The sequence below is a fragment of the Phodopus roborovskii genome, unplaced genomic scaffold (assembly GCF_943737965.1).
Source record: "Phodopus roborovskii unplaced genomic scaffold, PHOROB, whole genome shotgun sequence".
Lineage (NCBI taxonomy): Eukaryota > Metazoa > Chordata > Mammalia > Rodentia > Cricetidae > Phodopus > Phodopus roborovskii.
In genome coordinates, this window is record NW_026126433.1 from 52,245,099 (window position 1) to 52,258,609 (window position 13,511).

At 43.8% G+C, this 13,511-nt stretch overlaps 1 protein-coding gene across 2 annotated transcripts in view; it reads left to right on the forward strand.

Annotated features, from left to right (window-relative positions):
- Positions 1–11,182, forward strand: part of Taf1a (TATA-box binding protein associated factor, RNA polymerase I subunit A) — a 32,216-nt gene extending 21,034 nt beyond the window's left edge. For both annotated transcript variants that reach the window (XM_051186497.1, XM_051186498.1), the window contains one exon: positions 11,121–11,182. The gene's annotated coding sequence lies outside the window, so the exon portion shown is untranslated. The remainder of the gene's footprint in view (positions 1–11,120) is intronic.
- The last annotated feature ends 2,329 nt before the right edge of the window (positions 11,183–13,511 follow it).

Sequence of the window (13,511 nt, forward strand, 5' to 3'; positions counted from 1 at the left end):
GTGGTGGAGAATAACTTAGAGGAGTTGGTTCTCTCCTTCCACTGTGTAGGTCTCGGATTGAGCTGTGGTTGTGAGAGTGACAAATGATCTTACTCACGAGATCACCTTGTCAGCCCTGTGCTCAGCTCATATCTTAGTGAGCTATTTTCCCAGACCTTCAATTTTTTTAAAATAATTTATTTATTTTTATTTTATGTGCATTGGTGTTTTGCCTGCATATATATCTATGCGAGGGTGTCAGATCCCCTGGAACTGGAGTTACAGACAGTTGTAAGCTGCCATGTGGGTGCTGGGAAGTGAAGCTGGGTCCTCTGGAAGAGCTATGCCATCTCTCTCTAGCCCCCTATGTTTGTATTTTTCATATTTCATTTTGCTCTTGGTTATAGTTAAGAAAATAATCTCATTGCCTTTGCTGTTTCTAAGTGTATATACCTACACTTTTCTTTTTTGTAATGTTACATGCACATTTGTAAAGGGTTATTTGTCGAGCGCTATCGCCTTGCCTGCAAGAACAATGCTCAATAACAGGATTCTTCTGCAGCTATGTTTATTGCACGGCTCATCACAGCAAGTTGAGGGAAGACCCCGAAGGAGGAAAAAGGCACTGCTTATATATGCTTTAGGGAGTCGTGTCCTAAACTGATAGGTGCAGCCCGCAACGCTCGTAACGGTCACCCCATGACGTGGATCATGCATGCTCATTGTCAAAAACAACCGTGCCTTGCTGGCTCATGGACAGGAAACCGGCGCCATCTTCGGGAATGGCACCGGTGGCTCTCTACATCTCCCCCTTTTTTGTTTTATAAACACAACAGGCAAAGGTAGTGGTCTGATCTCCAGTAATGAGATGGACATTGTAATGACCCTGAATCCTGGTAGTCAGCCAAGTACCATACCCATCCGGCATCTTTTCCCTGGAGGTGGGGCCTTGGCCACCAACCCATATGCAACCAGACTTGCCCTTCTTGGAGCTGCTCATGGCCAGAGTCAACCCGGAGTGCAGTGCTAAGCCAAACAACCTGAATGTGAAGAATTTATTACAGTAGGCTAAACTAAAGAAGCACCTGTCTGCGTGCAATGGGAAAAAACCCCGCAGAGCGTTAGGGCTGTTTCTGATAAAAAAAAAAAAATGGACACCCTAACCTGGTGCAATGTCATAGAAGACTTAGGGTGCAAGGGCTGTCCTATTGGACAATTAATGTCCATTTTTTAAACATGCTTAGCCACACAATGGGAGAGGAGCCTATCTCCATAGCAGCTAGGGCTTGAGCGATAACCACTTTGTCATGTGTCTGTTGAGCATGTAGCTTACACATCAACCAGAGCAGGAGCACCACCCCACCATATAACAGCAGGCCAAACCCCATTACACCTGCCCACTCCTTAAAATGGGAAAAAGCGGTGGAGATCCAGGAGAATGATCCTTCTGATAGAGAGGCGTCCACACAGGTGGAATTCACATGGACGATGGCCATTCGGAGTTGGTCCATCAGGCTATCAAATTCTCCTGTCCATTCACCTAAAAGATATGGAAAAAGTTGTTTAGAAAGGTTTGCAGCTCTTGTATAATTTTCATATTGTACACTGGTGACACCACATAAACTGGAATATTTCCATTGAAAGCCCAGTTGGGCTAGCTGCCAGAGTGTGTCAATTTGTTCCTGCACCAAATCAATTCTCTGATTGACTACCGTGAATTAATGGAGGCCTGTATATCAAGCGACTGAGCCACAACAGACGACAAATTATTCAAAGTATACGCTGTCTGTACTGATTGGCTCAGGGCCACAGCAGCAGTTGCGGCTCCAATCGCTGCAAGGGATATGACAGTCACAAGGGCTGCAGTGATGCCAAAATCCCGTTTTTGGCGGAACAGGGTTAAGGTATTGGGAGCCTCTACTGGAACTGGGATCCACCTGGGCATGCTAACAATCATTATCAAAGGGAAGAAAAGGCAAATCTAATCTCTCATTAGTTGTAAAAAGGCTTGGGAATACTCGTGCATCATGATGACTGGGCATGGGTTTAGGAAACACCGACAGTATTCCCCATCTGGGTTCCGCTGATATTCGCGGAGGATTCACAAGGAGTATCATCAACCACAGGAGCCACAGGAGCATCTTCTTGAGGGATGGTTGTCACTCTTCGAGATAATCGCCCTGATACCCAAATTGGATTTTCTCCGTCCTGTGGAAAAACACAAATAGCTCCCCTGGATCTTATTAAGATAGGATCTGGGTCTTTCCATGTACCTGAGAACACATCTTTACATTTGACTTGTTCTTTTGGAGGTATAGGCCAGAGGCCATGTCTATCACCCGCTGAATGACCATTAAAATCCAAATTTAAAAAATTTAAGGAGTGAAAAAGATATGGTAGCTTTTGGTGGGAGAGAGGGCATTTCCTCTATTCCCCCTTTTTGTTTTATTAGATTTGAGCATCCGATTGATGTGTTCCACAATGCCTTGCCCTTGTGGATTATAAGGTAGACCAGTGAGGTGTTTGACACCCATCTGTTGACAAAAATGCTTAAATTTTTCAGAAGTATATGCAGGTCCATTATCTGTCTTCAATATTTGAGGCATGCCCCAAGCACTCCAGGCTTTGAGGCAGTGCTGGATGACATGAGAGGCTTTTTCCCCTGTTAGTGGGGAGGCATGGATAATACCCGAGCAGCTATCCACAGAAACATGTAAATATTTCATTTTTCCAAAAGATAACACATGAGTGACATCCATTTGCCATATTTGTAGAGGCCGAAGGCCTCGTGGGTTAATGCCCACATGAGGTGCTGGAAGAAATTCAGAACAATTTTTGCATTGCAAGACTATTTCCCGTGCTGATGCTCTGGAAATAGAAAACGCTTGCACAGGGTTTCTGATGTTACATGAAATAATGAATGAAATTTAGTGGCTGCTTCTATAGGATCTAAAATAGCAAAAGCTGCTGCTCGAGTGGCCAAATCTGCCAGATTATTCCCTTGTGCCATTGGCCCGGGCAGACCTGAATGGGCACGGATGTGGGTAATGAAAACAGGATATTGTCTTTCTAATAAACATTTTTGGATCTCCTTAAACATCTCAGCCACTGTACTAGAAGGCTTAATTAATCCAGCTAATTCTAAGGTTTTAACAGCATTGACTACATAAACAGTCAGAGACCACATTCAAAGGTCCAGGAAACACCTTTAATACCTCCAAAACTATGTTACATTCCACCATTTGTGGGGAGTCTGGTGCATATCTGTGAGTGGTAACAACTCCTTCATGTACATAAGCATCTATTCCTGTTTTTGATCCATCTGTATACACTTATCTCCCCATCAGGGAGAGGCGTGGCACTTACCATTTTTGGAAAAATCAAAGGATGTGTTCTAGCAAATGTTAATAAAGGATGTTTGGGATAATGGTTATCAAAAGTTCCCAAGAAGGTAGAGGCAAGAATCGCCCAATCATCACTCATAGCACATAGGGTCTGGATTTGTTCCATATTATAAGGCATAATAATTTGCTGAAGAAACACCCCAAAATGGGTAAGAGCCATTTTTAAGCCCTTCAGGGCAATTTTTGCAACAGCAGTTGGATAATATTGCTCAAACAATGGAATAGAGAAAAAACAATCTTTAATATCTATTATAATAACTTTCCAATGCTGATAAAAGTGGAAGGCCCCGTTGGACTGGGCCAAACAGTTGCATTTGTGCATTAATGGCTCTGAGGTCATGAAGCAATCTCCATTTTCCAGATTTCTTCTTGATAACAAAAATAGGAGTATTCCAAGGAGAGTTGGATCCTTCCAAATGTCCCAAATCGAATTGCTCTTTTATTGATAAGTGGCCTCTAATTTCTCCTGTGAAAGTGGCCATTGAGGTACCCATATTGCCGCTTCAGTTATCCATGGTATGGGCATTCCTTCCCCAACGGCCCCTAGGAAAACCCCAATCCTGCATGATCATTTTTTGAAATGACTTGAACAGGTTCTTTAATGCCTTGATACTGCTTTCCTATCCCTAGCCCTGGTATATATCCCTTATCTAACATATTTTGTGCAGAGATGGAATATTCATTCATTAATTTTAATCCTAAAGCTTTTAAAATATCTCTTCCCCATAGATTTACCAGCAAGGGAAGAACATAGGGGGTAAACAACCCTAACTGACCTTCTGGTGCCTTCCATCTTAGGGATTTAGAGCTGATAGCAGGAATGGCTTCATACCCTAGTCCCTGCAATGAATGTTCTGATTGGGTTATTGGCCATTTTGAAGGACACCAGGAGGTGGCAATGATGCTTTTATCAGCTTCTGTGTCCAAAATTCCCTGAAAACTCTTTCCTTCTATATTTAATGTTAATGTTGGTCTGGTATCAAGATCAACTGCAAGATAAGCAGAATCAAATTTATCTGAGTGGCCAAATCCTTCTGCCCCTCTGTTTTGTTTAATGGCCCCAAAATCCTCATGACAACTAGGAAGAATAAGTAACTGTGCTATGCGATCACCCGCGGAGATGGGAAAATCCCGCGTGGTGATGAGCACATGATCTTGAGTTGTCCCTCATAATCTTGATCTATAACTCCAGGATGGACAATTAAACCTTTTAGGGTGGTAGATGACCTTCCTAGTAATAGTCCTACTGTGTTTTTTGGCAGAGGGCCTGAAAAATCAGAAGGAACGGGTTGTACACCCATTTGGGGGGTCAAGACAATTCTAGTGGTGGCACGGAGGTCCAATCCTGCAGAACCTGCAGTGGCTCTCCGTGGGGCTTCCTCCTTTCTAGGCTCAGGGGGGGAGCTCCTTGCCCCATATATTTGAGGGCCCTGAGGGTGGGGCCCCCGCGGGGTGTTTTTTGGCTCAAGCGACGGTTTACCATTAACGTCTTTGACTGATTTACATTCATTTGCCCAGTGTTTGCCTTTTTTACATCGGGGACAGATTCCTGGCATCCTCTTAGGTCCTGACATGCACTCTCCCTACAGTTCTTTTGTATATGTCCCATTTTGCCACATTGAAAACAAGTCTTGTTCTTGTCCTCCATATTGCCCTTTCTTTGTCCTTGTAAAATGGCGGCCGCCAGCCCTGCATCGGTCAAAGGACCTCCTATTTCTCTACAAGCCTTAAGCCAAGCTTGTAAGCCTTTTCCTTTCCAAGGAGTTATGGCTTGTCTACATTCCTTGGTGCATTGTTCATAAACTAGTTGTTCTATTAAGGGCATAGCCTGTTCTTGATCTCCAAAAATCCTTCCTGCAGCCTCCATCATACGTGCTACAAAGTCTGAAAATGGTTCATTTGGTCCCTGAATGACTTTTGTAAGGTTCCCTGATACTTCCCCTCTATTAGGTAGTGCCTTCCAGGCCTTAACAGCACATGTGTTAATCTGAACATAGACCTCTAAAGGATGTCTGATTATTTGTCCATTGTCCTTGTCCAGTGAGCATTTCAAATGTCCAAGTGGGCTGCCCTGCTGCCGCTTTAGCACGGGCTTGTGATTGACTCAAATCATGCCATAGGGCCTTCCACTCTAAGTATTGTCCCATAGTGAGACAAGCCTTCACAATGAACATCCAGTCCGAGGGAGTCATGGCCACCGCGGACAGTCTTTCTATTTGCGACAGAGTAGTTCGCGCTGATACCGTAAGTGCGAACAGACTCTACCAATTCTTTAACCTGTTTATGCTCAAGAGGGTGATGGGCACGATTCCTATCTTCCTCGAACAAGGGAAACATCCGGGTTATCTCATGTCTGGTTTCAGGTGAGCAAAAGGAGTATTTACATTCCTTTTCTGCATAAGGAGGAGGCGCAGTAGGGATTAATGGGCTCCGCTCTTTTGATTTCGCTCTTACTAGACGCGGACCTGGCCCATATCGCTTCTGTTCGTATCGTGCAGCCTCCCCTTCCAAATCTTCCTCCTCAGAGGGCGATAGTTCCTCTTCTGAGGGGTGACTGGAAAGCTCTAAAGCCTCCAATTCCTCTAAAGGATAAAGATGTTTTTTCTTTCCTCAGCGAGATGGATCCGTCTCGCGGGGCCCTTTCACTTTCTCTTTATTATGTTTTTTCTTTTTACGTGCACCCATCTTTTCTTCATGTTCTGCTTCTGACATGTTTTCTTGAAAATGGTCTAGTGCCTGCTTTTAGCTGCCTATCATGTGCTTCCTCAAAACAAAACAAATACAGTAAAAACAAGCAGGCAACCAAACGCACAATAATCAACCCCTCAATGGCAGGATCAAGCCCAAACAGTAGCATGATTATCAGAACTCACCTTATTTGTTACCTTTGTGCCACAGTTCTGAATCCTCTCCAGTCTCCTGAAGGGTCACCCGTGTGCCCTTGATGTCAGGTTCCTGGGTTTCGGCACCACTTGTTGAGCGCTATCGCCTTGCCTGCAAGAACAATGCTCAACAACAGGATTCTTCTGCAGCTATGTTTATTGTGCGGCTCATCACAGCAAGTTGAGGGAAGACCCCGAAGGAGGAAAAAGGCACTGTTTATATATGCTTTAGGGAGTCGTGTCCTAAACTGATAGGTGCAGCCTGCAACGCTCGTAACGGTCACCCCATGACGTGGATCATGCATGCGCATTGTCAAAAACAACCGTGCCTTGCTGGCTCATGGACAGGAAACCGGCGCCATCTTCGGGAATGGCACTGGTGGCTCTCTACAGTTATTCTTACATTTTATTTCATCCAGAAAGCTGAGAAAGGAATGGTTTTTTTTTTTTTTTTAAACAGAAAAAGGTATGTGTTTAGTGGGAGAACATGGCTCTAGAATAGTTGCTTTTTGCAGATTATCTGCCTGTGGCTGTTCTGTAATAAATACAACTTGTGATACATAGTGAGTGCATGCGCTTTTAGATTCTAATGGACCCCTGTTACATTCACCACCATGAAGAAAAGTACTAGGTCTGTTGAGGAGGTGAGGAGAGGCTTAGGGGAAGATTCCTTCTTTCTTGTTTTTTAGCAGAGCAGGTGGAACAAGTGACCCTCCATAAAGGGACCTTTGACTCTGGAGGACTGATTTGAGTCAGAGTGGTAGAAGAGGCTGTGGATCAGCCTAAGGGGGCACGGTGATCTAGGATATGCTTTGGGACTCCCATGTCCCCTCTCTTTTTCTCTTGGGAATGAGAACATAACAGCAGGATTTCTACCAGTGAAATAATGTCCCACAAGTACAGAGTAAGCCTACTGGGACAGCTTGACCAGAGGCAATGACATGTTCCAGGAACATAAGCTGGGTCCTTGTGTATTGTGTTGCTGGTAAATGCTTCTTCAAAATGATCTTGGCTCTTGTACAATTACTGTTGAAGTAACTAGTATTTGGATTCCAGGAAGGTTTACTACTGTTTAGGTGACAAAGCACACATTTTGTCATTGGCTTACAACCCTACCAGTCTTAAATCATGTACAGTAAAATTGGGCAAATTATGCTTTGCCAATTATTTTTATCTCAGTAGTATTTTGTACATGTGGTGGTGGTGGGTCTTAACAGATGCCTTCATAATGGACAAATGAAACCAGTGGGTGTTTCATAGGCATTAGCACATTAAAGGGACTGGCATTTCTGAGAGTAGGTGATTGGATTATCTGATAGTTCTGTGTAAGCAACTGTAGGAATAAATGCCCAGACAAAGCTCAGCGCACAGGCCAAGATAAGGACACCACTTCTGAAATCTTAAGTGACGGTTTGTGCATCCCGATGTTTTCTGGGGCTGTGAAAGGGAGGTAAGGAGCTGTGGTTCTTGGTTTCTAAACAAAGCTTTACTTTTTTGTTTTGTTTTTGTGTTTTAAATGAGGCTTGCAAACATTGTTGGCCTTGAACCCACAATTCTGTGCCTCAGCTGTTATATGTATATGCTACAATGTCTAGTTTTTCTTTCCTAGAATTTTCTCAGTACATGTTCAGTTAGAGAACTGTGACTTAAACACGTGTGGAAATTATTTTAGGTCTGCCGAACCTCAGGCCAGTACTATAATAATGACACTGGCCAGGTTCTTTTGGGCGCTTTGAAACTCCCATTTCTTCATACCAGCACACTTGTGTGATTTTCCTTCTGACTAAGAAGGTGAAGTTGGCCCTCAGAGATGAAGTACCTCTCTATAGTCAGGCCCAATCATGCAGACTCTACCTCTGTTGCCTCCCAACCCCATATGAAGCACTGAGCTGGGTAGCTAGGGTCAGAAGAGAGAGGATTCACAGCCCTGAGGCCATTGGCTCAAGCAGACTAGGTCTATTCTCCTAGGCTTTTGAGAGACTCCCTTCTTTGTGTCCTAGGAGGCTCCCCATACTGAGTCTTACCAAACTATCACATTTAGTTTTGTGGTGCTTGTCGTTCTTGTTAGTATGTTATTGAAACATAAACATCTTTATTGTACCACCGACTAACAGTGCATGGTTTAGTAAATAAGTGAGTTGAACTAAATAAAAATGTATGAAAGTCACTGAGGTGTCCACCCCCTGGAAAATACCTTAGCAACTTTATGTCACAAATAGGACCTAGGGAAACTGTTGAATTGGTGTCTTTTTTACTGTTCTATTGCTGTGAAGAGACATCATGACCAAGGCATCTTATAAAAGGATGTATTTAATTTGGGGTTTCAGAGGGTTAGTTCATAATCATGGCAAGGACCATGGAGGCAGGCAGGCAGGCAGGCAGGCAGGCACTGGAACAGTAGCTGAGAGCTCTGTAAACATGTGGCAGAGAGCCAGAAACCAAGAGAAACTAGGTCTGATACGGGATTTTGAACTCTCAAAGTCCACCCCCAGTGACACAACTCTTCCTGGAAGGCTACCCCTCGTTAATCCTTCCTAAACAGTCCACCAACTGGGAATCAGACATTCAAATATAACAGCCTATGGGGACTGTTCTCATTCCAACTACTACAATTGGAGTCCTGGGTTTTATTGTTACTTTGTTTTAGAGGGTTTCACCAGGTACCTCTGGCTGGCCTTGAATTTAGATCTGCCTGCCTCTGCCTCCTAAGTGCTGGGATTAAAAGTGTGTTCACCTAACCTAGCTCTGGGTTCCTCATTTGGAAGTCTGTCACTTGGTAGCACTGCTAAACATTCTTTTAAAATATTGGCTTGCTTTGATTTAGTTTGTTGAAGGATATTAGTTAATGGTAGGTCAGGTTAACTGCTAAGCATTCATTGTGATTGCATGACGACCCTTTAAGAACAGGAGCTAGCAGAATTTTAAGTCTCCTTTGCTTTTTCCTAGCAACTTCTAAATGCATATCTTTGAGGTATACAGTGTGCTATCTTGGCACATGTAGTTAATAGATGTAGTTAATCTATTACCTCTGTATATTTACTGTTTCTATCAAGATTATCCAGAGGAGAAGCCATAGAATGAATAGATAACACAAAGGAGACTTACCAATTCTACTGGCTAATATAATACAGCCTGAGTAGCTGTACAGAAGAAACTGAGAACCCTACACCAGCCAGCTGCTCAGTCCACTTTGGAAGCCAAAGAATCTGGGTTCCAAGTCAGTGGAGGATCATTATGCTGCCATTGGTGGCAATAGGGTAGATGCCAGCAATCTATCTACTTTCCAGCAAGGGTGAAGTGGGCAGGCAAAAGGCAACAGTTTTTCTACTATGACCTTGCTCTACCTGGTCTACTGCTGGAAGGTGGAGCCCACTCTGTAGAAATATTTCCCCTATGTGTTAATCCTTCCAGGATTTACACTTAAGAACTGCCCAGAAACACATCACTGAGATGATTCCAAGACATCATCATCATCACCACCGTCACCACAGTTGGTGCTTTATGTGTGTGGAAATGTGGTCAGAGGACTTAGCATTTCATGTTTTAGCAAACTACAGTTTAGCACATTGAACTGTGATTACCTGCGTTGGATCTCTCTAGCAGTTATCCCTCTTGGCAGTATGCACTCATACTGAGCCATCATCTCTCCAGTGCCCTAGAGTTAACTTTTTATAAATGACTGAAGAATATACAGGTTTTTTTCCCCTTATTCATTTAACTATTAAAGAACATTTAGATTGTTTTTCTTTTTAACCATTGTGAATACTGCTGAGGTGAATGTAGGAATGCATATAATTTTAGTCCCAACTCCCAATTCCTGTTGATAGATGCCAGCTTTACTTTGGATTTTTGAAGAGTCCCCATGTTTTCATTGATGAGCATGGTAGGCTGTAGCTGTAGTTTGGTGGGAAAGCTCTTGCCTAACATGCATGAGGCCCTGGGCTCAAGTACTAACAATAATACTACCACCACCACCACCACAACAATAATGTAATAAAAACCAATTTACATTTCCGTCAGTAGTACACAAAGTTCCTTTTCCCATTTCCAGTGCTGCCTTTGTCTCTTCGATAGTCACGCAGCAGGTGTGTGACAGTGCCTTCTTGTCTTTTATCCCTTTTCTCTGTGTAGACTCTTCATGCAACTGTGAGTCATTCAATGTCTTCCATTGACAAGCGTCTACTCAGGGTTTTGCTGATTTTTAAAATCAGGTTGTTTGCATTTTTGGTTTATATATCTTGACTGTTCCAGGTCAGGTGATTATATATCAATCTTTCCTTCCAAAACAACCCCAGAGTACCATGGAGTCAGAAAGGCCTGGTGGGTCTTAAATCCCAGCATGTCCAAAGCATCTCATTGATGGTGTAGTCCCTGTGTTCTGTGACAGTGGGGATGTGAGAATGGCAGCCATTGATTGGGTGCGGTGGGGCCTGTTGTGTGTGGGTTTTCTTAGTAAGGGGTAATAGTAACATTTTAAAAAAGAAATGATAGACTGCTAAATGAAAATCCCAACAAAAGATGTGGAAAGTGTCTTCATAGAGAGGAAGTTAGCCTTGAACTCGGTGAGTAATGACTTCATGCCAGTTCCTTCACAGATCCCCTTATGACTGTACCTTGAATTCACAGATAACCTCTCCCATCGGTATGCCTGTTGTTTAGTTAGTGTGTCTTTAGTAGCTAGCTGCAATTAATACAAGTCTTTTGATATGAAGAACAATCAAAAGTGCTTGCTGAGTTTGGTAAATCATGAAATGAAGTCAGAGCTATAATTGAGAATGCTGGATTTTATTGCTCTTTGGCCTCTGGTGGGTGTTGGGATTCTTGGGTACCTCACTGAACCTCTGTGACCCCACAGGCTTGTCTGCATGCTGGTAATGGGATGTGTGCCTCCCTACCTCTGAGAATGGTTTTCAAGATGAGGAGAGATGAGATGTGAGAAGATGCTCTGCAGACTGGTGCATAGCACACATGCAGGAGCTGCTTTCTGTCACCAGGTACATCTATCTGTCATGTGCACACTTCAGGAAAGGAGCATGACTGGAAGTGGATTGCAGAGAGACCGTAAGCTACAGGAGATGACTTCATTAATAAAATAAGGTCATTATAGTGGCCCTTTATCCAAATGACTTGTGTTCTCATAAGGAAAGGACAAGTGCACACAGGAAAAGTGGCGTCTGAACGTGGAGGCAGCGGTTGGGGTAGCACAGTACTATAAGCATCGCTGCAGAAGATGCCTTGTGAACCACAAGTTGTAAGAGACACCTGGAACTGATTCTCCTCACTCCCTTGAAGAAACAGCCCTCGTGACACCATGACCTCAGGGCTGTCAGAACTGAGAGGCAATAAGTCTTCTCATGAGAATCTTTCAGTTTGTGTACTCTGTACAGCAGTCCAGGCAAACTAACACAGTAATTTACAAATGTGTGTTTCAAAAATGAGTGCTACATGATTTCAGCCCTCAGTCTGCTTCTAATGGTTTGGCCATGATGTAATCCCCAAGTTTACATAACACTCTATTCTTTTCTGCCAATGCTCTATCGAACCCCTCAGCTTAAGACTTTCAGATGCTTGATGTCACAATTCCTTCCTGTGAGTCCTTCATGGTGCTGTCCCCCTTCTCTATAAATACCATCTGCCTTCCATTAGTAGGTCCTGTTTTATGCTTTCCCTATTTCAGCTAGTGCTTCTATTGCTGTGAAGAGACCATGATCATAGCAGCTCTTTGAAAGAAAAATGTTTAATTCCTGTGGCTCACGTACAGTTCAGAGACTTGATCATTATCATATCAGGACATGGCAGTGTGCAGGTGGACATGGTGCTGGACAGGTAGCTGCGGTATATTGGCTTGCAGGAAGTAGACTGAACACTTGTAGTAGCTTGAGCAAAGGAAACCTCAAAGCCTACCCCCACAGTGACACACTTCCTCTTTAAGGCCACACCTCCTTAGTGCCACTCCCTTTGGGGGCCATTTTCTTTCAAACCATCACACTCCATTCTTCTATACAGTCCATATTAGCTTCAAACTGGAGATCCTCCTGCCTCAGTTTTCCAGGTACTTGTTACAGGTATCTGCAACCACACCCATCTGTGTTATTGGATCATCTGTCTTATTTATCAGTGTTACTTTTCCTGCACAGCACCTTCCATACAGTAATACTTATTGCTGAGTTGACCCTGAGGGTCTGTTGAAAAATGACATTGCATTGTGTAATTTTATCTGAAATATGACATTAATCAGGAGTTTGTGTCAGGGTGTCCAGTGGACTCTGATCTTTGCTTATTAATCTCTGCAAGGACATTTGCCTCAAACAGGAAAATCTCCATGTGCTTTTGTGGCCAAAGAACAAAGATCAAGACATAAATACTAATCAAGGGTCAAGAAACTGTCTCCAGGGTGGGAGATGTACTCCTGTCACCCAGGCCCAGGTGCTTAGGAGGCCGTGGTGGCTGTGTGTTCACTGGCTAACATGGGGTCAAGGGTTACTGCTCCCATCCAAGGCTTCCATAGCAATGACAAGCACTGACCTTTGAGTAAACAGCCCTGTAGAAACTGCACAGTCACCAGTGACTCAGACTCCAGCCTATGCCTTCAGAAGCAGAGGCTGTGCATTTGGCTCAGTGAATGCCCAGGACGTATGACAGCCTGGGTTCTGTCCTCAACTCTGCCAGTGAGCTGGCAGGTGAAAGCAAGGTGTGGTGTTGACAGTCACCCTGATCACCGGTTTCTGAGAACCCCTGGTGATGCTCTCCTATGGTCAGTGGGAGAGTTGCTTGGGCTGTCTGCTTTACAAGCACAGTAGGGTTGGCAGGGCGTGTCAGATTTCTGACAGTTCCACTGGGCTGGAATCACAGGAACTGCTGAAAGGAGGCTCCGTTCAGGTTCTAAATATCTGCATGGGCCTGTCCCTCTGGGTTTGCTGCTGTGTGAATTCAGGGTTCCATGTTCATCCATTAAAGAACTGTTATTTTTTTTAAAATAAAGTTTTATTTAAATTAAAAACAATCTTATTTTACATATCAAGCCCCCTTTCCCCTCCTCCTATGTCCCCTACCAACCCCCTATCCCCACCTCCCACCTACTTCTCAGGGAGGGTGAGGCCTCCCATGGGGGATCATCAAAGTCAGTCACATCATTTGTGACAGGTGTATCTGGGCTGAGAGAGCATCCCTCCATAGTCCATTCCCAAAGTCCATTCCTGCACTGAGGATAAATACTGGTTCCACTGTCAGAGGCCCCATAGACTGC